At 38.4% G+C, this 25,403-nt stretch overlaps 1 pseudogene; it reads left to right on the top strand.

The window, feature by feature from the left end:
- The first annotated feature begins 308 nt into the window (after nucleotides 1-308).
- Nucleotides 309-6,278, top strand: LOC112910521 (U3 small nucleolar ribonucleoprotein protein IMP4 pseudogene; annotated as a pseudogene).
- The last annotated feature ends 19,125 nt before the right edge of the window (nucleotides 6,279-25,403 follow it).

Genomic DNA, 25,403 nt, shown 5'->3' with positions numbered 1-25,403 from the left:
AGTTGTACCCAGCTATGTCCCTAACTCATTATGGGACATTGGGCTGATAACTTTTCTTAATCTCAATTTATGTAAAATCATAATAATTATAAATATTAACAAATTATGAAATATGCATTAAAATTATGTTACATGTCTATAAATATTACTTAGTTCCCAATATAAAGGAATGTTACAAATTTTGTAGGAGATCATGAATGCGATCTCCATATTGTGCTTTGTAAATTGTAGATACTATTATTAATTTGGTTAGATTAAAAATCAGATTTAAACCGAAAGAGTCGGAGCCACAGCCTGCAAAATCCGATATGCCGTGTAAGGACTTTAGATTTCATACTGTGGTAGGCAATAGGGAGACACTGAAGAATTTTACCCCAAAGCGTACTGTGATATGCTTTGCATTTAAAAAAAATTATTGTGCCTACAGTATGGAGGGTGAGTTGGAGGGCACAATAAGGAAAGCAGTTATAAGACTTTTTCAATAGTCCATGAGAAAATAATAAAGGCAACCACAGAAATAACCAAGTCAACCACAGAAACAATGGAGAGAAAAGAATATGTATGAGATTATAAGGAGCTAGAAATAATGGAGCGTGGTTACCTACGCCCTGTTGCCACATGGGAAAAGGAGGGACCAGGAATGGCACCCGGCCTCCAAAAAGTAGTCGGGTTAGCAAATGCAAGAGGAAGCACAGGTGGGGAGGGGACATGGGGGACACATAGAACTAGATGTATGAGGTAAGGCTGGTTTTGAAGAAGCAGAGGTCAAGTTGCCTGGAGGACACAAAGGCACAGGGCTCTATCACACCACTGGCTACACTGGTTTCTGCTTGGAGTTCAGGGTACACCAGGTCAATGAAGTTACAAGACCCTGCGCAACTGCTCATAGAGACTAGATAGAGTGCTGAGAAGAGAGCGAGCGTGGAACTTCGGGAAATATCTAATATAAGGGATGGGCCATAGAACAAGAACCTACAATGGAGTCTGAGAAGGCAGGTCCTTCTGGCTCCAAGGAGATGAGGAGCTGGCGGTGCCAGGGAACCAAGGTGGCAGTCTGTCAACTAGCAGGAATTGGTCAACCCTGCCAAATGTTGCAGGCAAGAAAAGTAAGATGGGTAGAGAAGAAATACCAGATGATTGGACAACTATGGGGTTGCCTGTGATATTTGCAGAGGAGTTTTATTGCAATAAAGGGGACTGTAATCCGATTATAGAAGTAGGAATGAAACATTCCAGCGGACGTCTTTTTTGTTTTGTTTTGTTTTTCCAAAATTGGGTACAGGCATATTTCTGATCCCAAATCTTCCTCCAGAATCTTGCTATACCTCATCAAAAGTGAAGTCTATTTCCTATTTGCTTGAACCAGAGCAGGACTTTGCCACTGTTTTGATGAACAGGACGCCCTAGAGGTGATGCTGTGTGACTTCCAAGTTTAGATCATAAAGGGACTGAAGACCCCACCCTCCCAATCTCTCTCTCCTTCTCTCTATCTCCTGCATCCCTGGTTCCTAAAACCTACCACGCAGGCTGTGAGGCAGTGCAGGTCACACGGAGAGTCCACTTAGAGATATTCTGGCCAACGGACCCAGCGAACGTCGCAGGGCTAGCACCAGCCCCGGCTGCTACGGCGAGCAGCAATCTTTTCCAGGATTTTAGCCCCTAGGCTTTGAGCTGTGGCAGCTGATGCATCCGAGGCAGAGATGAGCCAACCCCCCCGAGCCCGTCTCTAATTGTAGATGGATATTTTAGATGTTTTAGGCCACTAAGCTTTGGATAATATTTTACGCAGCCAGAGTAAATTGTATAGGCATGAAGGGGGAGAAAACCACAACTTTGCAAAGTGTTTGTTCAATTCTTTACTCAAATTTTTAAGCAGATTGTTTGTCATTCTATTATTGAGTTGTGGGAATTCTTTGTGTCTTGGATACCACTTATTTGTTAGGTATGGTTTTAGAAATATGTTCTCCTAGTCTTTGGGTTGCCTATTTATTTTCTTAATGATATCTTTCAACGAACAGAAATATTTAGTGATAATAAGATCTAATTTCTTAAATTTTCTTTTGTAGTCATTGGTTTTTTGATTGATCTAAGGAACTTCTACCCACCTATTGGTAAAAATGTATTTTCATATATTCATTCTCTTTGAAATATTTTCACCCTCTGAAATTTTTATTCTTTTAGTTTCAATGATTATGTCTACATCTCAAATTAATTTGTGTTTATGATATAAGGTAGGAGTTAAAGGTTATTTTTTTGCCATATATGTATCCAGTTAACCATTTGCTGAAAGGTTTTCCTTTCTCCACTAGATTTGATAACTTTGTTGAAAGTGAGGGTTTGTTTGTGAGCTCCCTATTCTAGTTCACTGATCTATTTATCAGCCCTTACGCCAGCACCATACTGACTTGATTTATAGTAAGTCTTGAAGTTCTCCACCTTTGAACTTTTTCAATATACCTTTGGATATTTTATCTTTTACATTTCTATATAAAATTTCAAATTTCCAATCAATGAATGACATGTGTTGTCTGTTAGTTTGGGTCTTCTTAAAATTTGCTCAAATGGTTTTTTTATTCGTATTCAACGTAGAAGTCTTGTACACCTTCGATCACATTTACTATTTTGGTTTTTGTAGCTATGGTAAAGAGAATTGTTTTTTAAATATTATTTTCCGATTGTTTGCTACTGGCATATAAAATAAAATTGATTTTTCTGTGTTAATCTTGTGTCCCTACAACACCGCTAAATTCAATATTCAGTTCTGCCTTTGTTTTGTAGATTTCATAGGATTTTCCACATAAGTAATCATGTTATCTGGAGAAGACTCTTTTCCTTCCTTGCTCATCTGTGCCTATTATTTTTCTCTTTTGTCTTATGACTAGTTTCTCTGGTACAACGTTAAATACAAGTCGTGAGAATGTGAATCTTCTTGATTTTAGAAAGTGTTAAATATTGCGTTATTGAATATACTTTTTTTCATATAATTTTTCAGAGATCTTTATAGACTGAGGGCATTCTTCTCTATTATTAGCTTATTGAGAGTTATTTTTTAAAATCACTAAGTGTTGAATTTTGTCAATGCTTTTTCTACAGCATTGAATATAATATATATTTTTCTTTTACATTACAATGTTAAAATGGCAAGTTACAATGGTTGGCTTCAAATTTTAGATTAATCTTGCCTTCCTGGGATAAACCTACTTAGTCATGATTTTGATATATTGTTATATTTGATTCACTAGTACTTTGGAAGTATTTTTACCAATATTAATGAAGAGTGGGGGGTGAATTTTCTTTTTCTGTGTGCTCCTTTTAAGATTATAATATCAAGCCTATGCTGGCTTCAAAAAATAAGTTGGTAGTTGTTCCCTACTATTTTATTTACTGAAAACTTTTTAGACTGATGATATTTCCTTATTAAATATTTGAGAAAATTTTCCAGTGAGAACCTATGAGTCTGAAGTGCTGGTAGATTTTGGGCAAAAAATTAAACATCTTTCAAATATATATATATATTTTTTTAACGTATATCTTTATACCTTTATATCTATATCTTTTATATCATATATGTCTTTTATAAAGATATAAAATACCTTTATATATATAACATATATAAAACATATATATATGTCATATATATACATATATATATGTTTTATTTTGTGCCAATTAGGCTAGTTACATTTTTCAGATACTCATTTTTTTTCATCTAAGTTGACAAATTTGTTGCCATAAACTTGGTCATAAAACTTCCTTATTATACTTTTAATATCTATAGAATCTATAATGATAATCTTTTTTTCATTTTTGATATTGAGAGTCTGTATTCTCTCTTTCGTGTCAAGTTTAGTTTTTTTACTTTTCTTTAGTACTATCCTTTCCTTTGTTATTTTCTTACCTGTTATTTACTTTGGCTTTAATTTGTTTTTTTCCTGTCTTCTTAAGTTGGAAACTTAGATCATTAATTTTAAATACCTTTCTTTTCTAATATATCTATTTAAAGCTATACATTTCCCTTTAAGCCCTGTTTTAGCTTCATCCCATATATTTTTATATACTAGATTTTCCTTATCACTTAGTTGAACATATTTTATAATTTCCTTGGATTTCTTCTTTGACCTATGGATTATTTAGTAGTATGTAATTTCTGAGTATTTGAGTTTTCCCTAATATCTTACTATTGTCTAATAGCTTTTAGGTTCTAATTTAATTCCATTGTGGTCAGATAGTATATTGTTTTAATTTACTGTGACTTATTCTATGGTTTAACATAGAGTTTATATTGATGAACATACTATATGCACTTGAAAGTATATTGTACAGGGCAGCTCGGGTGGCTCAGCAGTTTAGCGCTGCCTTCAGTACAGGGCCTGATCCTAGGGACATGGGATCAAGTCCAATGTCAGTCTCCCTGCATGGAGCCTGCTTCTCCCTCTGCCTGTGTCTCTGTCTCTGTGTCTCTCATGAATAAATAAATAAAATCTTTAAAAAAAAAGAAAGTATATTGTACAATTGCTGGAAATAGGGTTTTGTAAATATCAATTAAGTCATGACGGCTGATAGTGCTATTCAGACCTTCTCTGTCTTTACTGAGTTTTTTGTCTAAATATTCTTTTAGTTGACAGAAGAAAAAAAGTAAAAGTCTTTATGCAGAATTGTGTTTTTCTCCCTTTAATTTTGTCAATTTTTATTTCAAATATTTCAAGATTTTGGTGTTAGCTGCAAATATATACATGATGATTAGTTCATCCTTATGACTTAACTCTTATCACTGTGAAGTGTTCTTCTTTATCTCTGATAACACTTTTTATTGTGAAGTCCATTTTATCTGGTATTGCATAGTGATTCTAGACTTTTTATGCTTACTGTTTGCATAACATATCTTTTCTATTTATTTTCAACTTCCTTCTGTCTTATATAGAGCATATCTCTTGTGACAACAAGCAGTTTGGTCTTGCTTTTTTAAATCCATTAAATCTCTGACTTTTAATTAGAGCGCTCACTGCATTAAACTTTAATGCAATTATTAATGTGATTGAATTTAGGCCTTATATTTTATTTTTCATTTGCTGTTTGACACTTCCCACACAGCTTCCCACTCAGTGTTTTTAGTCTCTGTAACTCCTTTCTTGCCTTCATTTAGATTATTTGAATACATTTAGAATTCCATTTTAATCTCTCCGTTGGTATTTTAGCTATACTTTTTTGTGTTGTTATTTTTCATTGCTTCTCAAGGTATTTCCATATACATCCATAGTTATGCAGTATACTTAGAGTTAATTTTGTACTATTTTGCACAAAAAATATTGAACTCCTGTAACTATGTAGGTTCACTTATCACCCTTCATCCTTTATGCTATAGTTATGTAACATTTCTAACATACATTATAAACTCCACCAGAGAATGTCATAATTTTGTTTTAAATGGTACATGTTATTTTAAAGGAATTATAAGATTTTTACAATCATTCAGATCTTTAACAAACTGTGATGCTGTTTATTTTCTCCTAAAGAACCAAATTTCTATATGGTATTATTTCCCTTCAACTGGAAGGACTTTTTTTTTAAAATTCTTAGTTATCTTATATTTTTAAATATCTTCATTTTGCCTTTTATGTTGAAGAACATTTTCATTGCATGTAGAATTCTATGCTGAATCTTACTTCTCTTTTAACACTTTGTTAATGTGCTACCCTTCATCTTCTTGATGCCATAGTTTTTAATGATGAGCAGGGGTCAAGCATCCCAAGGCCAGATCCAGTTTCCACCTCAAGATGTTTGCAAGGGAGCTGAAGTTGGTTTCTGGGTGCCAAGTGCATGAACTGTGGCTGGCATGAGGTGTGGGTGCTGGTGCAAGCCTGCAAAACCAAAAAGGTCGCCAACATGCTGGTTGTTCATGAGCATAGAGACACCCCTGTGGGGCTCATTGTCAGCTTCTTGCCCCTCCACCTCACTGTTTATTACACACTGTGAATGGGATTATATGACATGATGTCCCCAACCTGGACACTGTGTCAGAGGCCAAGCCTCACCTCATCGTATACAGCTTCTCTCTCCACCTGAGCAAAGGAGAGTCTGACATATTCTAGTACCTGTTCCCTGTGCCCAAAGATGACAAACACCTGGCCATCACCATTTCAAACCAAGATAACTACGTCTCCTTTCAAGTATGTGATCCACCTGGGCACAGTGGAGCAAGAGACTACAGCAAGCATGGAATGGTCTGGCACCCCTATACTACCAGCACACACAAGAGAGTCTTTCTGAGCACGGAGTGAGCCCACTTACTGGTCAGTACATGGACTTGGACCCAAGAGATGGGGAATAGTCAGAAAAAATTCTGTGTGCTAAGAGCATACATGCACACACACATCAGTGGTATTTCTTTTTCATCATTGAGAATAGCGCTATACTTGCTGTAAAACCCTTGAAGCCTAACTCCAACATCTAAGTCTTCTTGCAGATGGCTTCTATTTGGTCTTTTCTCTGGCAATTGGGTCATATTTTCCTGTTTTTCATTTTGTTTTGTGTTTTTGTATCATGGGCATTGTGAATGTTGTGTATGTAACTCTGGCTTCTCTTAAAAGGTTTGGATTTGTTTGTATTGCCTGTTCTTTCTCTTGACCCTATTTCTTCATATGTAAATATATATATATATATATTAATGTCAGATGTTGTATCTGAAAATGTATGGGTTTGGCTAATGTTATCTCCCTTTAGAGATGATTTACCCTATTCTCTGATAAGCAACAGCTCATGGACTGGACTGACTTAAAGCTGGTTTTCAGGGGCAGCCCGGGTGGTTCAGCGGTTTAGCGCCACCTGCAGCCCAGGGCATGATCCTGGGGTCCCGGGACCAAGTCCCACATGGGGCTCCCTGCATGGAGCCTGCTCCTCCCTCTGCCTGTGTCTCTGCTTCTCTGTCTCTCATGAATAAATAAATAAAATATTTTTTTAAAAAGCTGGTTTTCAGTGTCTGTTAGGCTCAAACATTTTTCTTTTTTGCCCAAGTTCCTACAGTACAGCTCTCCGGGGATCCCAGTGGAAAGTCTGAGCAATATTTTAAAGCCCTCATTCTTGGGGGCTTCCAAACTCCTTTTCTCTTCTCAACACTAGAAGACTACCAGAATTCTATTCTGCTTCACAATCATTTTTTGTCTGATTTCTTAGCTTCTTATCACGAGCAGCAGAAATGGCAAATGTTTTGGGGGTAAACATGTACCCGGTGCCAAAGTGACTTATTTGCACCTTTCTTCTCACTGAGAGCTTAAACTTTCAAATTTAGGTTGCTTTGGCTGCCCCAAACTCAACTTTTATCTTTCCAGACTGAAGAGATCATTTTGAAATTCTATTGGCTTCTCTGCCATTATCCTTTCTGGCAAGCTTCTTAGTCTTTTGGTCTCTTGACCTATGCAGAATATGAACAAATGTCCTAAGAGGAGAAACAACATGCAAAAAGTTGGACACACTTTAATAAATTCTCTGTTTGATATGCTCCTCACACCCTGGTACATTAGAAGCTCTCTAATATCTTTATCAATATTTTAGTGGAGTTTTTTTGTTGTTGTTGCTTTGTTTTTTTAATTATTCTAGGTGAAAATATTGGTGTGCTACGTACTACTCCATCATAGCCAGGAGACTGACCTAGAATGAATATTTCTAAGAAATCACTAAATTACAGACATAACGTGTTTTATTCTGCTTCTCCTTATTGTGCTTCACAGATACTGTGTTTTTTACAAGTTGAAGTTTTGTGGAAACCCAATGTCAAGCAAGTCTATTGGCACAATTTCTTCGGGTCTCTGTGTCACATTTTAGTAATTCTTGCAATATTTCAAACGTTTTCAATATTATTGTTTTTGTTGTTGTTATGGTGGTCTGTGATCAATGATTATAACTCATTGAAAGCTCAGATGATGTTTAGCATCTTTCAGTAATAAAGTACTTTTTAATTAAGGTGTGTAAATTGGGTTTTAGACATAATGCCTTTGCACACTTGATAGACTACAGTACAGTGAAAACATAATTTTTATATGCCCTGGGAAACCAAATAAGTCACTTGACCTACTTTATTGAGATATTTGCTTTATGCATGGGTCTAGAACTGAGCCTGCAATATCTTGAAGGTATGCCTTTATTTTTATAGTATAAATGTTTCTGATCATATTACATTTCATTGAACTGGTGTTCTATAACTTTCTCAATGTCCTCTTATGATATATATGATGATCTTAGCTAAAAAAATGTTTGCAGTTGACATCTAGATTTGTACAGCTTCTCTTCAAAAGAATTATTTTTTCAGAATTAATTTAAAACTATTGTGCCAATCTGCAACACTACTTGCAAAGGTAATTGCTGCATTTTTATCTCTAGTTCTCCAACATTAAAGATTTATAAAATAATTAATTTTGTACAACTTAACAATTATAAGTAGCATGTTATTTCAGGTGAATTCTCTTTGATCACTGGAGGTGCCTGGCTGGCTCAGTCCGTAGATCTCTTGATCTCAGGGTCATAAGTTCAAGCTCCACGTTGGGTGTGTACTAAAAAATTACATAATTTTTTTATTTATAAAAAAATTAATAAGTTTGAATTCTCTTTGATCACTTACAAAGCTAAAGAGTGTGTTTATTTGTGGCATGGGGAGTAATTTCAAAAACTGCACATCAGTAGAGCTATTAGGTTAATATCCATACTTATAACAATAGATCATCCATTTTTCCAGTTGTTTGTGGCATGTTTTCCCTTGTATTCTTCTCAAAATTCTGCACAATATCTAAGACATAAGATTTACTCAGTAAGCATTTATCAACTTCAATACCATCATTTCTTTTTCAATAATTTTAGACAGTCTTTGGATAACATTTCAGAGGCTTTAGTTGTACATGGCATAAAACTGTGGCTTATCGATTTAAACCATTTACCATATGTCCAATATCCTTCTTTCCTGGATGCCTCATTCTGATCTATTTTATCATCATGAGAAATAATAGATTCATTATTATATATCTGTTCTCTAGAATTATATTGGTAGATTTTTCTTTTATCTGTAGCAAACTGCAAAGGGGACACAACTATATTCCTGGACTTGAGCAGGCACATAATAAAAGTTTTGAAGAATGAGGACATTATTCATGGCTGCTAGATAAAGCATGTCAGCCAGGGTTTTTGATTGGAAAAACAGTCAGTTCTGCTCAACCATCATTCTCTAAACTCTTATCTTTCTGTAAGCAAAGATAGTGTGGCCAACTTGTCATCAGTAATATGGTTTTGAGTTGCGTTTTGGGGAGTAGAAACCAATTTACAATGATCTTTTCTTGTACTGTAAAATTTCTAGATGTGTTTAAATCTTGGCAAACTAGTTTATTGTTATTAATGATAATTTCAGGAAAAACATTTTCCTAATATACTTTAAAATGTGAAATATACAATATCCTTAAAAATTCTTGATAGGTTTAAGGTTACTTGGAAGCATAAAATACATGCATTTTGATTTTCTCATAAAACCATTTTATTTGTTATATTAAACTTAGAAGTATAATTTATTTAAGCAACAACTATGAATGTCCTAATTAAATTTTCTTGTAGTTGTTTTTTATTCTGAAACCATAAGCAACTTAATATTAAACATTTCAAAACCTCTTGAGGTATTGAGAAGCAGGCTAAAAAAATTTAAATAAAAATATTTTTTAAAAAGAATATATACTTCAGAACTACTCTTTTCCAGAGAAACAACATGTAAAAAAATACCTTTTTGTAATAAGCCAAAAAAAAAATGCAGTTAAAAAGGTCCTTTAACTTTTGAAATTGCATTTATTTGGTTTTATATTTAGACTGGAGAAAATACTTTAAATGTTATTCCTCTGCTATCCAATGAATAAATACCCTTTCCATCATTTCTTTTATACTGTTATCTATACTCTGGGATTTCATGGCTGATGAAAGACATGCATTTCAAGAGGTATCCAGGGAAGTCAGCATTGCTTTGATACCTTATCATTTTGTCAAGTTGAAGACAATAAAAACATCAACCAAGAAAACCTAAGATCTACAAATATCATTTCCCAATAGAAAGAATATCTTAACATCGAAAGAGAGAAAGAAGAAAGAAAGAAAGAAAGAAAGAAAGAAAGAAAGAAAGAAAGAAAAAAGAAAGAAAGAAAGAAAGAAAGAAAGAAAGAAAGCTGCCTCCGTGTAAGAAAGGCTTTTCACTGAATATGTTTCAATTTATAGAAAACTCATTATAGCTTTTATATATTTTTTTCGATTTTAGCTTTATCATATAATATTTTATTTCTACAATTGATTATTGGTTACAGGGAGGGTTCACTTTGCCTCGTAAAACAAAAATCATCTTAAAAAGAAAAAAAAAAAAACTTCCCAGACTAGAGCCAATTCCCAGACTCACATATACTTAATCTAAATACCTCCAGTTACTGATAACTCATTATTATTATTATTGAATTAAAAAGGTTGGAATCCTATTAGTAATTTCTCAATGTCTTTCTGCCACATTTTATCATTTTCAGGGACTCCTGAAACCCAAAGCATTGAATATATTGAGAGCAACTTTCTGTTATTTAATGGGCTACTTCATTTCTTGATTTTGTCTGAATTCAAGCAGAGAGCGGAGCTTAAGCTAATGGCCAACGACTTTGAAGCAAGAAGCACTAATCAGAGGCCTTCCCCACAGAGTGCCAGAAGGCTTTTCTTGGCAGCATCTGAGACTGCATTCCCAGATCAAATAGCTAACGGTGTGCTCTGTTCTCTAACTGCTGAAAACACCCTTCCACCATGAGCTCTCCTGTGCTGCATGGTTTTCTGGCCTACTGAGTACCGTCATCGCGGAGCCTCATCTAATGAGAAGTGTCCCCGGAGGCAGACATGAATCTTCCCTGCTTTTGAGAGTTGTATTATTTGTCCTTGGTTACAGAAATAGTGATGATCTTTTCCTGTGTAATTTAACATCCTCCTCCTGCAACATTTGTAGGAATCACTCTGGGGGAGTAAGAGCTGAGTAACAGTATTACAGCCCTTAACCGAAGGGAGTTTGTTCTAATATTATTTCCATCCTATTTGTTTTCCATGCTGCTATAAAACTTCTCTGCAAATATGTTCATGGCCTTGGTACTGGCACCTTGTAATTTTCAGGGTAAAATACAAGGTCGTGGTGACATGGAGAACCTCCCTGACCTGATCCCTCCCTGCCTTGTATTCAGGATCTGTATGATCTTTTGCCACAACTCCCATCCCCGAAAACTGCCACCTGAAAACTGCAACTGCATTGGACCACCGGCTCCCCCAAAGACCCCCCACTCATTCTTACCTCCGTGACCTTGTGCTGTCTACCCCTTGACACAAAATGTCCTTTCCTACCACGCTTCGCCTGCACTATGTGCACCGTGGTCATCCAATATGCTTCCCCTGCCTGCCACCCCGCTGTGTGCTCCCAGGGTGCTGGGCGCAGCTCCATCCTGCCTCAACCACACTTGTATTGGAGCTTTCATTTCACCAATAGAAATAGATCGTGAATATCCTGAAAATGACGACCTTGCTGCCTCCACCTGTGCAGCCCGGCGTTTTGCACAGTGCTTGGTATATGGTAGGCTTCCCGGAGAATTTATGTTTCTTCTCCTCTACTTTGATAATTGATAAATACCCTTCAATATGATCCCCTTTTCAACCAGCTGCACACCTTTATAGGAAAACTGATGAGAAACTGGGATGAAAATTGAGAGAAACAAGCCTACCCGCCCCCAATACCTATCAACACAACACAACGAACTTCATTGCTGATGTTGTTCAACCACAGAGTGAATAAATCACAAATCTTTCACTATCCCTTGTCTCACCAGGGGCAGTGGACATGTCCCTTTGTGACTGTGCAGTAATGGTTGATGTTTTTGTAATGATACACCGAGCTCTAATGCTGGTGACAAGCACAGCGCCTGTGACCACCGTATGTAGAACAGCTGACGACTGTGAAGTCAGGATAACAATGAATTTGTCACGCGCTTTTACAGTGACAAGCAGAAAACACCACTTTATATTTTCAGCTTCTGGATAAGTATAGTTTGTATTTTCTTTAAGATATTTCCCAGTCATCATGCTGATGGACTGACAAGCTCAAAATAGTTTTCTCACAGGGAAAATTCAGCAAAGCTTCACGAACCTGGTTCAAAATCGAATGAAGTTCAGAAAACAAAAGACCATGGATGAAAGAAAATAGTGTCTGCATCAGGGCATACTCAGAGTAAGGAGAAAGGTCAAAAGACATTTCTCTGCATAGGATCATCCCAACTTTATACTCACAAACACATGCATTATTTTTGTTCATGCAGCAAAAATTTAAAAAAAAAAACACTGCCAATGAGGATTATAAAAACAAAGCATGCTTTTTGTGTTTTTTTTTCATTTGGTTGGTTTGTTTGGTTATTTACTTAGGAATAACCTATTAATAACAACCTAGTGACCACCCATTTTAATTAAAATAATCTAATTTTCTTTGTAGCTGTGCAAATCCGTTGCTATAGACATGACTAGCTGAATTGGCCCCAGCATTCTCAGTTGTATTCAATCACCTGTATTGTGTTGTGAATGTAGCATGTGCAGGGGCAGAGAGAAACTATTTAGCACCAACTCTTTGCCAGGCATTGGGTCAGTTTCGTTATGTGATTATTTAATCTTACAAGTATCCTATAGGGATTTATATCTGTTTCTTACAAAGGAGGAAAATGTGACTCAAGTAAATAGCCAAGCCAGGATTAAAATCCAGGTCTTTTAGTGACTTCAGTGGCCCTATTCATTTCATAGTGTCACATCACCCACAAGACACCACCCTTGTGATTTGATCTTCAAGAAGCCCACATCAATACTGAGCAGGATAACCTCTAATGGGTCCGTTTAGGGGCAGCCATGTGACTTGGTTCTGCTCAACGACGTAAGCAGAGGTGTGCTGCAGGTGTCTGGTCGTGTTTCTATTGCTCTTAAAGAGAGGCACATATCTGAAAAGGCTACACTCTACGTGATTCTATCTATCATTGTGGAAAAGCCAAAACTATGAAGACGGTAAAAAGATCAGTGATGGGGAGTGGAGACAAGATAAACGGGCAGGACATGGAAGATTTTTAAAACAATGAAAGTCTTTTGTGAAAAAAAAAAAAAAAAAGAAAGTCTTTTGTGTATGGTGGATGCATGTCACCATACGTTTGTCCAAACCCACAGAACACCCAACTCTATGAGTGCCCCCTAATACAAGCTAAGAATTTAGGTGATAATGCTCCATCAGTGTCGGTTCATCAAGTGTAACAAATGTACTAATGTAGGGCAGGGTGTCAATAGTGAGAGAGGTTGTGCACGCGTGGAGAGGGTTATATGGGAATCCTCCATACTTTTCACTCAATTTTTCTGTGAGCCTAAAACTACTCTAAAAAAAATAAGTTTATTACTTTAAAAAATAAGCACAGGGATCCCTGGGTGGCGCAGTGGTTTAGCGCCTGCCTTTGGCCCAGGGCGCGATCCTGGAGACCCAGGATCGAATCCCACGTCAGGCTCCCGGTACATGGAGCCTGCTTCTCCCTCTGCCTGTGTCTCTGCCTCTCTCTCTCTCTGTGACTATCATAAATAAATAAATAAATAAATAAATAAATAAATAAATAAATATAAAAAAAATAAAAAATAAGCACAGACCATATAATGTTCTGTCAAATTACCAAAATTATTCTGTATGTGTGACCATAATACGTAGAAATACCCATAATTTTTAAAATTCGGAGCACATTGATACAGTGACAGTGAATCTGTTTAGATCTGTGTCTTGCCTGGAGGAAGTGATTTTAAATCAACTTGTTCTGTTGTTTGCTTATTTCACTTGATGATAACTGTTGACTAAGAGGCCAATTATAATTTTACTTCCCAAAAAGGACGAGCAATTGAAAACATCTTTCATAAACTACAGCTCCGCAGTTTCTCAGTCTTTTACCACAAATGACAGAATTGAAGAATATTCTTTATATGCCAGGTTATTTTTCTTTGGTTGTGGACAGTTGTGTTGTTGTGTATCTGATTGGAGATCACCTCACAGTAGGGCTTTAGGAGTCTTAACACTATCCATAGACGTGAAGGAGCATATTGTTGTCTTGCGGGTGTGTGTGTGTGTGTGTGTGTGTGTGTGTTATTATGGCTTTACATTATTCAGCAATAGTGCCTTGTACCCTTGTAGGGACCTTCAATTCTTACCTTTCTGCCCCACGTATACCTGGGACCTAGTGTGGGACCCTGCTCACAGCCAACATGATGAGGAGGAAAATGATTTCCTAATTCTTTCTTTTTAAGATTTTATTTATTTATTCATGAGAGACAGAGACAAAGGCAGAGACAGAGGCAGAAGCAGAGGGAGAAGCAGGCTCCATCCTGGGACTCGATCCCAGGACCCTGGGGTCACACCCTGGGCTGAAGGCGGCGCTAAACCACTGAGCCACCCCGGTTGCGCTATTTAGTCTCTTTATTTGTTGTTTGTCCAACATCTTTTCTGCAAATTAACCATATCAAAGGAGAAGAAAACATGGACTAACATTCTAGCATAGTGAGAAGTCGTTGCACAACCAAAATCTTACTGGATCATAATATTAAGATACAGTGATAGGAAGCAATGGGATTGAAAACTGACAAAACTGATGTTTGGTTTCGCCTTAATGATACGAGTATTTTGAGAGACTTTAAGAGCCCCTGCCAAAGCTCAGTGATTTCAAGTTAACAAAGATCTTGCGCAACTAACACCTGTATCTGGGTTAAGGCAGTGAAGAATAAAACTACTTAAGGAAGTTTTCCATCCCAACACGAATCCAACAACCAAAAGTGACATATTGTCACAGAAAAAAAAGGGGGGGGGCTCCAGAATAAAGACAATGGGTTCCAGGACACCTAGATTAAAACTCTAACAAAATGGGGAATAAAGGGCTATTTCCAATAGATAATATATTCCAATATATATTCCAATAGGTAAATATTGCTCTAACACTCAGGGAGTTTAAGCACATCTGAACACATTTTGAGAGTTTGTTTGCTTGGTGGCAAAGAACATCTATCGACGGGAAGATGAGTGTCACACAAATGTACTTTTGTTTTAATTTTCTTGGGAGTTGCCTCACGTACCTAGAGTGAGGGGTTTTAGAAGAAACTGGGGGTTTAACGTGAGTCTTCCTGAAACTTTAGTAGAATACATGATGATATGACAAAAACATTGAAGTAGCAAGGTCATCTTTTGAAGAGCCTAATATGGAGAAAAGGACCACAAGTAGAATTTTGAGAAAATCACTCTCACAAGAGACTTTAAGCATTTCAGGTCACCACTCGAAGCTAGAAAAATAGCAGTGACACTTGTAGGTCATGAGGACAGAGCGGATAACAATATGAATGATAAATGTGGCAGAAATGAGGGACAAGGAAACCTTCCCGGAGACACTGCTGGATGATAAAGAGACTTAAGTCTCATTTTTTTTTCACTCTGTTGAACTTGGAGCCAAATGTGCTTTTTCAAACCATTCCTATTATTCACATACTTCATAAATGGTATGGTACAAAGATGCAAAAGATGTAAAAATAAATACATCTAAAAGCTAATCAATGATGGATATGTCAGGGGTTAGTGTTTTTTAAGGAAAGAAATCAATAGTAATAGGCTAAAAGCAAAGGAAAATAAAAAATAAAAATCTCTTCAGTGAGGATTCATGAACCTGTAAACATAACATTGTTTTATTAGCTCTGTAAATAAAATTTTTAAGTTATTAATGCTTAACTTGTTTAATTCAGCAAAAGATAATAATAAAAAAAAAAGGTCAGCCAACCTGAGGTATAAGGACCAGGTCTAACCTGCAGATCTATCTCTGGTCCATAGCAGTTCACTTCCACAGGGATTTTGCCAAAACTATCTTCTCTGGAAAGGACCATAAAAAACACTTTAGTATTTTCTCCTAGGGAATATATACGTCATCGTTGTTACCCTGCAAGTTTTTTGCATAATATTCAACAGGAAGACAAAATATCTTCCTTCGGAGATGGTGTCAAAAAAATTCTTTAGACAGACTGCAAGTAATGCCTCAGAAATGAAGACACTTGAAATGCAGGTTTCCAGCTTAAAACGCTTATTTTTTTTTCAAACATGTATCATATGATATATGAAGTAAAAATATCAAGAGAAAGCATGATGGTAGTCTATATTAATCAGTATTCTTCGGAGAAACAAACCAGTAGGATAAACACACACACACGTTTATAAAGAGATTTCTAAAGAAGGAATTGGCTCACCTGGTTACGGAGCCTAACAAGTCTAAAATCTGCAGAGTGGGCAAGTAGGCTTAAGACTCAGGACGAGCAGGTGTTGCAGTTCAAGCCAAAAGGCCATCAGACTGGAAAACCAAGAAAGAGCCAGTGTTTCAGTCTCTTGTAGAATTCCACTTTGGGAGAAGTCAGTCTTTATCTGTTAAGATCTTCAATTGATTAGGTGAGGCCCACCGGATTACGGAGGGCCATTTGCTTTACTGAATGTCTACTGATTTATATTTTAACCTCATTCAGAACACTCTCACAGAAACATCTGGAATAATGTTTGACCATATATCTGAACACCATGGTCCAGCCAAGTTGACACGTAAAATTTACTATCATATTATATAATCAAAATTCAGGCTTTCTTTCCAAAATCATGAACGTGTTATGAGAAAAGACTCCCTAAATTAAATGGTTTCATTGACTGCCTACAATAATTAAATAAGCAATAAATTTGTCACAGCTGCCATTAGTATCAGTCCTTCATCTATGTATGTGCACATGCATGCCTCTGGCATTTTCTAGTGATCGGCAAGTTAGCTCAAAAATTTGTCACGGAATTATATCTCTGCTTATCAAATACAGAAAGAGGGTATGAGAGGCTGCTATTCCCAGAAAACTTTCTTTTCCTCTAGACAACTTTACATTCAAAACACCTTGAAAAGCCACTAATACTTGACACACAGGTGGTGCCAGTTTGCTGCTGATTGAGAAGTGCCACCTGGAAGGCCAGTCGTGGTTGCATGTGTCCTGTGCGTTCAGTCAACGCGTATGAACATATGGATGGAAAATGCCTGTGAGTAGCATGCAGTTGTCCTTGCTTCTTGAGACAGCATAAGCCAAACATTGAAAATTTGATATTCAGTCTGGGCTTTGTGATTTCTCTATCATGGAGCACTTCTCAAAGTAACTTTTGAGAATTTTGAAATTTATCTCTTAGTACATGCCTGCACCCAATTCTCAACACAAATTTGTGTACTTCTATTTTCTATATTATGTATTCCTTTCTTCCAACTCATCTTCTCCTTTTTCCTTATTATCCTCTCTTATCTATAGTTCTTATTTCTGTTTTTTTTCTTCTCTCTGCAGTGTTTAAGCTTGACATCGCCCCTCCCTGTCCCCTATTGTATTACTTAGTCCTTTAGCAAGCTCTTGAAGCTGTTCTCTAGCTTTTCAGTAATTTTAAATTCATCTGTCTTGCTTTTTGCATTTATGTTTGTGTAAAAGTTCTATCTAGAGTTCTAGAGTTCTATCTAAATATCTCTTCAGGAAGTGTAAATAAATGTCTATTGACAAAGTGTAAAGTTCGTCATAAGTATATAAAGATGATGATGGTTGATGATGATAATGATGTCGTGATGACAATAATAATGGCAAATGACTTGCAGAGGGACTTGCTGGCAGTTGTCACTACCTGCCCTACCCTCTCTCATTTCGATATACTAACTGCCCTTTGACAAACAAGGCCTTTAGAACTTTGCTTTTTTTCCTAACAGAGACAAACAAACAACATGACACTTGATAAAAGTGTCGATCAAGCTATGATTGAATTCCGACCCAGAGAAAACACAGGGAGACCGGCCCGTGACTTGTGGAAGTGGAAAATCGAACTTGCCTCAATCTGATTCCAGTTTCAGGAATTTGGAACTTGAAAGGCTTCATTAATAAAATATGCTACAGCCGGAGGCCACGGCACAAAGCTGAAGTTTATAGCCATTATCTGGATATATGCGTGTGTATAGATTGGTCAAGTGAGAGCGCGCCGAGGGCTGGTGGTGGAGCTGATGGGGCCCAGTGCGGAGCAGGGCTGGGTACAGCAGATGGCGCGGTGCTTGACGGAGGCAGAGCAAGCTCCTTATTTTCTAGTTTGAAATTTCTAGTTCCACTCTTACCTCTAAGACTCATGAGATTCTCAAGTGGCTTTCTGGTCCTTGATACTAGAAGAGCCTTACAAGTTTTATAAGTCTCTGCTTCCAAAGGAAACATAATTAGGGTTTTTGTTATGATGTCATAACAAATATTCTACAGAGCTCTTCAACAATAATTATTCAGCATCTACTATAAATAAAAATCTCCCCAGAAATCATAATTAGAAATAGGGTATATGCCAGTTTTGTATTTCTTCTTCACAGAATTGGAGGGAATCCATCATCAGTTCTTTCTTTCTATTTGGAAATAGAATTCCCACGTTTTGGTACGTCACATGTGCCAGTGAGGTTCTGTGTCTCAATGTCCCTTGCAACTAGGTGAGGCCAGCACTGTAAATAAAGGTGATCTGTGCAACCTGCAGGCTGAGTCTGAAGGAAAGGAGCGTGCTCTTGATTCCTCTTTATCCCTTTTCCTTCTTCCGTTGGAAGGTATTCCTGATAACAGATCATCTGAGGCACACGGCAGTCACACTATGATAATGGCATCTCTGATATTATGGATCCTCCATTTAAGACCTGGACTTTCTATACTTATATTCCCGCATGAAATTTCTGTGTTACCTGAGCCAACGTTATTTCGTCTTTGTTAGAACAGCCAAAGAGACATCCTAACAAACATAGATGGTATCGATGAATAGAGAATTCTGTTAAAAGGGAGAAGGAAAACTATCAAAGATAATTAGGATAAATAAAGTGATTCCGTTTAGGAATTTAATACCAAGTGCATACTTCACCAAAATGTTGAGAGTGATGGGCAATAAAGAAAATATATCTGGGTACGTAAGAAATCAACTGAAGTTATGTGGAACGTGCCAATGACTACTTTTAACTGTTTTGAATGTTAAAACATAAATGTTTATTATGTTCCTATTGGTTGTACTAAAATAATGAAAGTTATATCTTTATATTCTTTAAAAAAAATACATTTGGATTAATGGTCTAGTTGAATGGATTAAAGCCTGTTTGGGAGAAGAGAAGAAGACGACGAAGAAAGGAAGGGGGAAATTGCACAAAAATTACGAGTTGCTAATACTACAACAATGAGGTGAACCACACGGTGGGTGTCCCACCGAGCACCGTTAAACTGGTGGTGGAAGCTGTGCCGCCCCTGCACTCCCCCATGGTCCTGAAAGGACTTTTCTATAGTGATGCCCTGATGGTGACTAATAGCATATGCTAATGAAGTGAATCAGAGCTAGAACTAGCCCCACATTGTCTGATCAGCACCAGGGCAGGGTAGGGGCAGCAACAAAAGCTAAGCTCATGAGGGAAAGGACTTTAACCGTGTCCAGAGGCTTAATTCGAATCGGTGCTTGAGAAGTCTTGTGTGCATGGCTCGCCTGGTTGCCCGGGACTTTGCAGAAAGTTAGGGTGTGCAACGCGCACGTAGTCCCATCCTCACCTGGTCTCATCAAGTCTCCGCACCGGCATCGCTGCCTTAAAGGACCTTTATCTGAGAAATGGTGTAAGTTCCTTTTCATGGGAACCTGTGCAAGCTGTTTTGGGTTCAGAATGACTGTGGCGTCTTGCTGCTTAGATTGCTTTCCCCGCGCTGATCGCCATCAACCAGGGGGTTTAGAAAGGCCCAGAGGAGCAATGGGAAAGAGACAGAGAGACAACGCTCTGCGGAAATGGTACGGATTTAATACAGATTCCGAAAACAGACATTCTGAATCCAGACCTGTAATCAGCATAAAAAGGTTTTGTTTTGATGGTGGTGAGACTGGACTGTCCTGTCTCTAAATGCGATCGTGGCTAATTACGGCTAAAATATAAATCTTCATTTAATCAAAGATATTAAATGTGTTTGTTCCTATTGGTTTGATTTTTTTGTATGACAACAATAATGACTAATTTCATAGAATTGTATTCTGTTAAGGTAGCCGTAGTTATTATTTATCAATATTTATAGAAGACTGTACACTTGGGTTTCCAAGGGCAATGAGGAACGAAGAAGTAGCTGACATCCGTATGAGCACGCCACCTTCCCAAATATCAGAATAAGAGCTTCTTCTCTTACAAGACAGATCTGCAAGACTTACGTACTCTGGGAAGCTTCTCAAAATCCCTACTCCTGTGTCTGGGTGAGGTCTGTGCTCTGTGCTCCAATGGCACAATTTATTACCCCATTATAACACTTTTGTGAATTTATTTATCTGCCTCTATAGGACTAAGTCTCTTACAGTAGGACCATATATTACTTGATCCTCGTATGCTCCAGTTATTGATTGCTGCACAGCAAATGACACTAAAACTTAAAACAACAATAATCATTTATTTTGTTCACAAATCTGCCATTTGGACAGAACTCAGCAAGGATGGTTTGCTTTTGTTTCTCACCGCGGCAGTGGAGTGGCGGAGGCGGGCCTGGAAGACCAACTTCCAAGACGGCTTCTGCGAAATGGCTGGTGCAATAGTCGTTAGTGCATAACAGTGTAGCTCAAACTTAGCAGCTTAGAGAGACAAAAACATTTGTGGATGTTTTTGTTTGTTCTACAGTTTCTGTGTGCCGGGTGTTGAGACGGAATTAGCTGGGGTTTTCTTCTGGTCTCTCATGATGCTACCGCCAGGGATTCACATAGGATTCCAGTCATCTGAAGCCTTGATTGAAGCTGGAAAATCTGTTTTAAAATGGCACATGGACTGTGAGTCGGGACTGGCTGTTGGCTCCTTAGTCCCCCCCCCCCCCCCGGCCCATGCAGACCTCTCCCTGGGGCTGCTCGAATGACCTTGTGATCCGGCAGCTGGCTTTTCCCATCATTGTATGAGAAAGAGTAAAACACAAGTTGCCATGGCTTTTGATGCTTAGCTTAAGAAGTCCCAATAGTTCATTTTTGCTTTTGTTTCTTTTGCCTTTGTGGATGTATCTTGCAAGACCCAGCAATTGCACTGTTGGGGATTTACCCCAAAGATTCAGATGCAATGAAACGTCAGGACACCTGCACCCCGATGTTTCTATCAGCAATGGCCGCAATAGCCAAACTGTGGAAGGAGCCTCGGTGTCCATCGAAAGATGATGGATAAAGAAGATGTGGTTTATGTATACAGTGGAATATTCCTCAGCCATTAGAAATGACAAATACCCACCATTTGCTTCGACGTGGATGGAACTGGAGGGTATTATGCTGAGTGAAATAAGTCAATCGGAGAAGGACAAACAGTGTATGTTCTCATTCATTTGGGGAATATGAATAATAGTGAAAGGGAATATAAAAGAAGGGAAAAGAAATGTTGGGAAATATCAGGAAGGGAGACAGAACATAAAGACTCCTAACTCGGGGAAACGAACTAGGGGTGGTGGAAGGGGAGGAGGGCGGGTGTTGGAGGGGAATGGGTGACGGGCACTGAGGTGGACACTTGACGGGATGAGCACTGGGTGTTTTTCTGTATGTTGGTAAATTGAACACCAATAAAAATTAATTTAAAAAAAATACCATCTTCTTTAAAAAAAAAAAAAAGAAGAAGTCACCTGCTGTTGCTCCCACAATATCTGATTGGTCAAGCGCCCTTCAACTTTATTCAGCGTGGAAGGATATTGCATAAGGCCATGAGTGCCAGAGGGCAGGGGTCACTGGCTACCACCGATGGCATAGTGGTGTTGGCTCCTACCTGTGTCTTTAGATAAGCCTGTGTGTTCAGATAAGGCTTCCACGCAGCACGATGACGAAGTCTCAAGAGAAAGAAGAGGCAAGAAAACCAGTCAGCAGGAGGTGGCACGACGGTTGGGTGTGTACTCTGAAGATGGTACGACACCATTTCCATTTTATTCCACCAATAAAAGCAGCTATAGGCAAGAGGGGGCATGTCAAAGATTTTGTGGTCATCTTCAATGTTTGACAGGATTGTTTTTGTGTTTGATATCATGTAAGGGCATTGCGTGTGTGATTCCACACTTAGCACAATGCTCAGTGGGCATTCACTAAATATGGGTTCGAGGAGCAAATGAACCTTGCGTTTATTTTGTAAGGAATTGATTAGTACAAGTATATAGTACAATCACTTTAGAGTTGAGATTTTTGCGCATACTAGTACCTTCGCAAATAAAAGGAATAAAAGGTGCCTTTATGTTCTAGTTAAGATACACATTATGTTACTCAGGATGACTCATGTAATATTGCTCTTTCATAAAGGGAAGATGGAATTATAGAAACTGCTTTTTCAAAACAGCATTATAAAAGTGAGTCTTGAGTAGAACCTGAGGCTACTAGAGCTTTGATGACATAACATCGTTATTATTTCATGCTGAATTAGCAGATAGTAAATACCACAGCCATTAAGTAATGGAATTCATAGAATTTCTTTCAAAGAGATGAGGTCCTTATAAGGTAGAATTAGAGAAAAACTAAGAGAAAGGTTCACGAAATTTCTAGATACCTCGTAACCTTTGGCTCATTCACAACCAATTTTAGTAGGAATGTGAAATTCTAAATATTCAAGCAAGGGGCAGGGGGCCGGGCACTACCATACAAAGATATATCCAAACTGGTTTAAGCAAAACTCCTTTAGTTAGAGACAGCACTTGAAGCGTCGGCATCTCTGCCGTTCACAGTTTTAACAAACAAACAATTTTTTGAAAGGTAGCATAATAAAAATCATAGTCCTGCTGAGCCCAGCTTTACCTTTAGACAATTCTTTTCAACCAAATTATAAAGGTTTTGTAAAAGCAAGGCAGACATTTAATTACTATCCCAAGAGCGGCAGCATTCCAATATAACCTTCAGTAACACATATTATCAATCCAATTGAATTTTTAAGAGTGTTTTCTGGAAAATACACACTCGATTATGTACTCTGTGTCATGAATAGTTTTCTAAGGGCCTTAATCCATATTGGCTTTAGCCCTGCTCCCTACGGTTCTTTCCAGCATTAAATCTGGAGTGAGACGAGGTAATGAATAGACAAACAGCCCCGTACAGCGTCTAATAGTCGTGTGCAAACCATAACACAGGCGGAGTTCGGGTGCTCCCTCGCAGCCAAGCGCAGCTGTGGCAACTTGACTGTGACCTGAATAATCAAAGAAAAAATAAATAAATAAACTTGCATTAATTTTTCCCTTGAATAGCTATGAAGAAGTTTTATTCATCAAAAAAAAAAAAAATCGTCCATAAAGTCTTCTCTTCATTAACCCTTCTCCTAGTCAATCATTTTGAAAGCAGAGCAAATTCCATAATACTTCCCCCATATTAAGTGCTCCATACACGAAGGTGGCTTGGACAGGCTGATGTGCATTAACGACAGCAACCACAAAATCTTCTTTTAGTGTGTTTTTCTTTTTTTTACATAAATCAATAAATGGGAAAAGAAGCTGCTTTCAGAGATATTTAAACGGTGAGAAGCCAGATTTCAAGGAATCTGAGGAAGATGATCCTAGTTGCATGGGAAAGAGGAGGGTAGATCCTGAGATCGGAAGGAGTTTGGCATTTACAGGAGCCTATAGAAGGCGAGCGGGGCTGCAGCGTGGAAGCGGAGCAAGAGGGAGAGTGTGCAAGGATCTGGAGGGTGGCAGGCGACCGTGCACAACCACAGGCCGGCAGCCTTTCCGTGACGGGGACAGTGGGAAGATACAGAAGAGCTTTAAGTTAGGCAATGCTTTGCTCATCCGAGAGTTCGGTGAAGAGATTGTAGGGATGCAAAGTGAAACTGCGGCCACAAGTCAGGAGATCATCAGGTTGGGGGCGACGATCCGCGCCGGGGTAGAAGCAGTGATGATGGGGCGGAACAGACACATTCTAGTCGTATAGAACCAGTGGAACAGGGCTGGGTGGTTATGCGACCTTCAAGAGATGGAGGGATCGGGAAGGGAGGACTGTCAGGTTCCCCAAGTGAGCAACCGATTCCAGTTTAGTGGGGGGGGGGAGCCTGGGGGGGAAATAGGTTTTGGAGAAAATGCAGTCGTTTTATTTGAGATGTTAACTCTAAAGTTCTTGTGAAACATGTAAGTGGCAGATTCAGATATTTCTTCAGCTAAAGAAGTCAAGATATCAGGAAAAAAAATGTCAGGGCTTGTAGATGCAAGTATGCAATTGACAGCATAAAGATGATTTTCTAAGTCATAGGAATGGATAAGCTCATCTAGCAAGAAGATGTAAAGACGAGAACCAAGAACCGAGCCGCATGCAGAGTTTCAATAATTGTGTATAGAAGGAGCAAGTAAAACCTTTGTCAGAAAACCCATAGAGCATAGTGTTATAAAAATTGAGATAAAGGTTTGTTCAAAAAAAAAAAAAAAAAGGGGGTGGTCAATTATGCTGAAAGATGGATGCTTCAAGGTCTGATAAGATAAGCGTAGGAAACGGCAATTTCCGGAGCTTGGTGGAGATAGAATCCTGATTAGAAAGCTTAAGGAAATAGCGGGGTGTGAAGAAATGCAGACAGTAGGTGACTCTCACAACACACTTTATTATGAACAGAAGCTAAGAAATGTGGAGGAAGTAGGGGACGCGTGTGGGATCAAGGGCGATTTATTTTATTTTTATTTTTGTAAAATGGGAAATCCCCCGGCAGGCTTATTTCCTGATGGGAATGAGACACAGTAAAAAGAGAGAGAAAATGATGATGCAGAAAAGTGAGGTTACTGCCAGAGCATCCTCTACTTGGCCGAGGTAGAGATAAAAGGGGGGATGGTGATGGGTGCAGGGTTAAAAGTTAAAGAAGGAATCAGTTGCTCAAGAAGGGAAGGATGGAGCATAGAGAACAAAGGGGAGGAACACCCGGGGGGCTCAGCGGTGGAGCATCTGCCCTCGGCCCAGGGTGTGACCCCGGGTCCTGGGATCGAGTCCTGCTTCGGGTCCCCGGCGGGGAGCCTGCTTCTCCCTCTGCCTATGTCTCCACCTCTCCCTGTGTGGCTCTCGTGAATAAATAAGTGAAATCTTAAAAAAAAGAAAAGAAAACAAAGAGGAGGGAGCCTTTATCTGCCATTATCAGGGGAAACAGGCACAGATGGGACAATGTACGAAATAATCATTTCAGACCATGAGACATGAGTCTTCCCGGAAAACACAGCAGAACTGAGGCACGGGATGGAGGACCTGCTGGAGGTTGGTGGGTGTGAACCTGAGGGGTACCCGGGGCTCTGTGGCTCTCCTGGCATGAGCGGGCCCTTGGGAACGGGCAAGGAGGGGACATAATTTGGCTCCTCTAGGGTTGAGG

Source organism: Vulpes vulpes, chromosome 3 (genome assembly GCF_048418805.1).
Source record: "Vulpes vulpes isolate BD-2025 chromosome 3, VulVul3, whole genome shotgun sequence".
NCBI lineage: Eukaryota > Metazoa > Chordata > Mammalia > Carnivora > Canidae > Vulpes > Vulpes vulpes.
The sequence above is the reverse complement of the archived record's forward strand: the minus strand, read 5'-3'. Positions and strand labels throughout refer to the sequence as shown.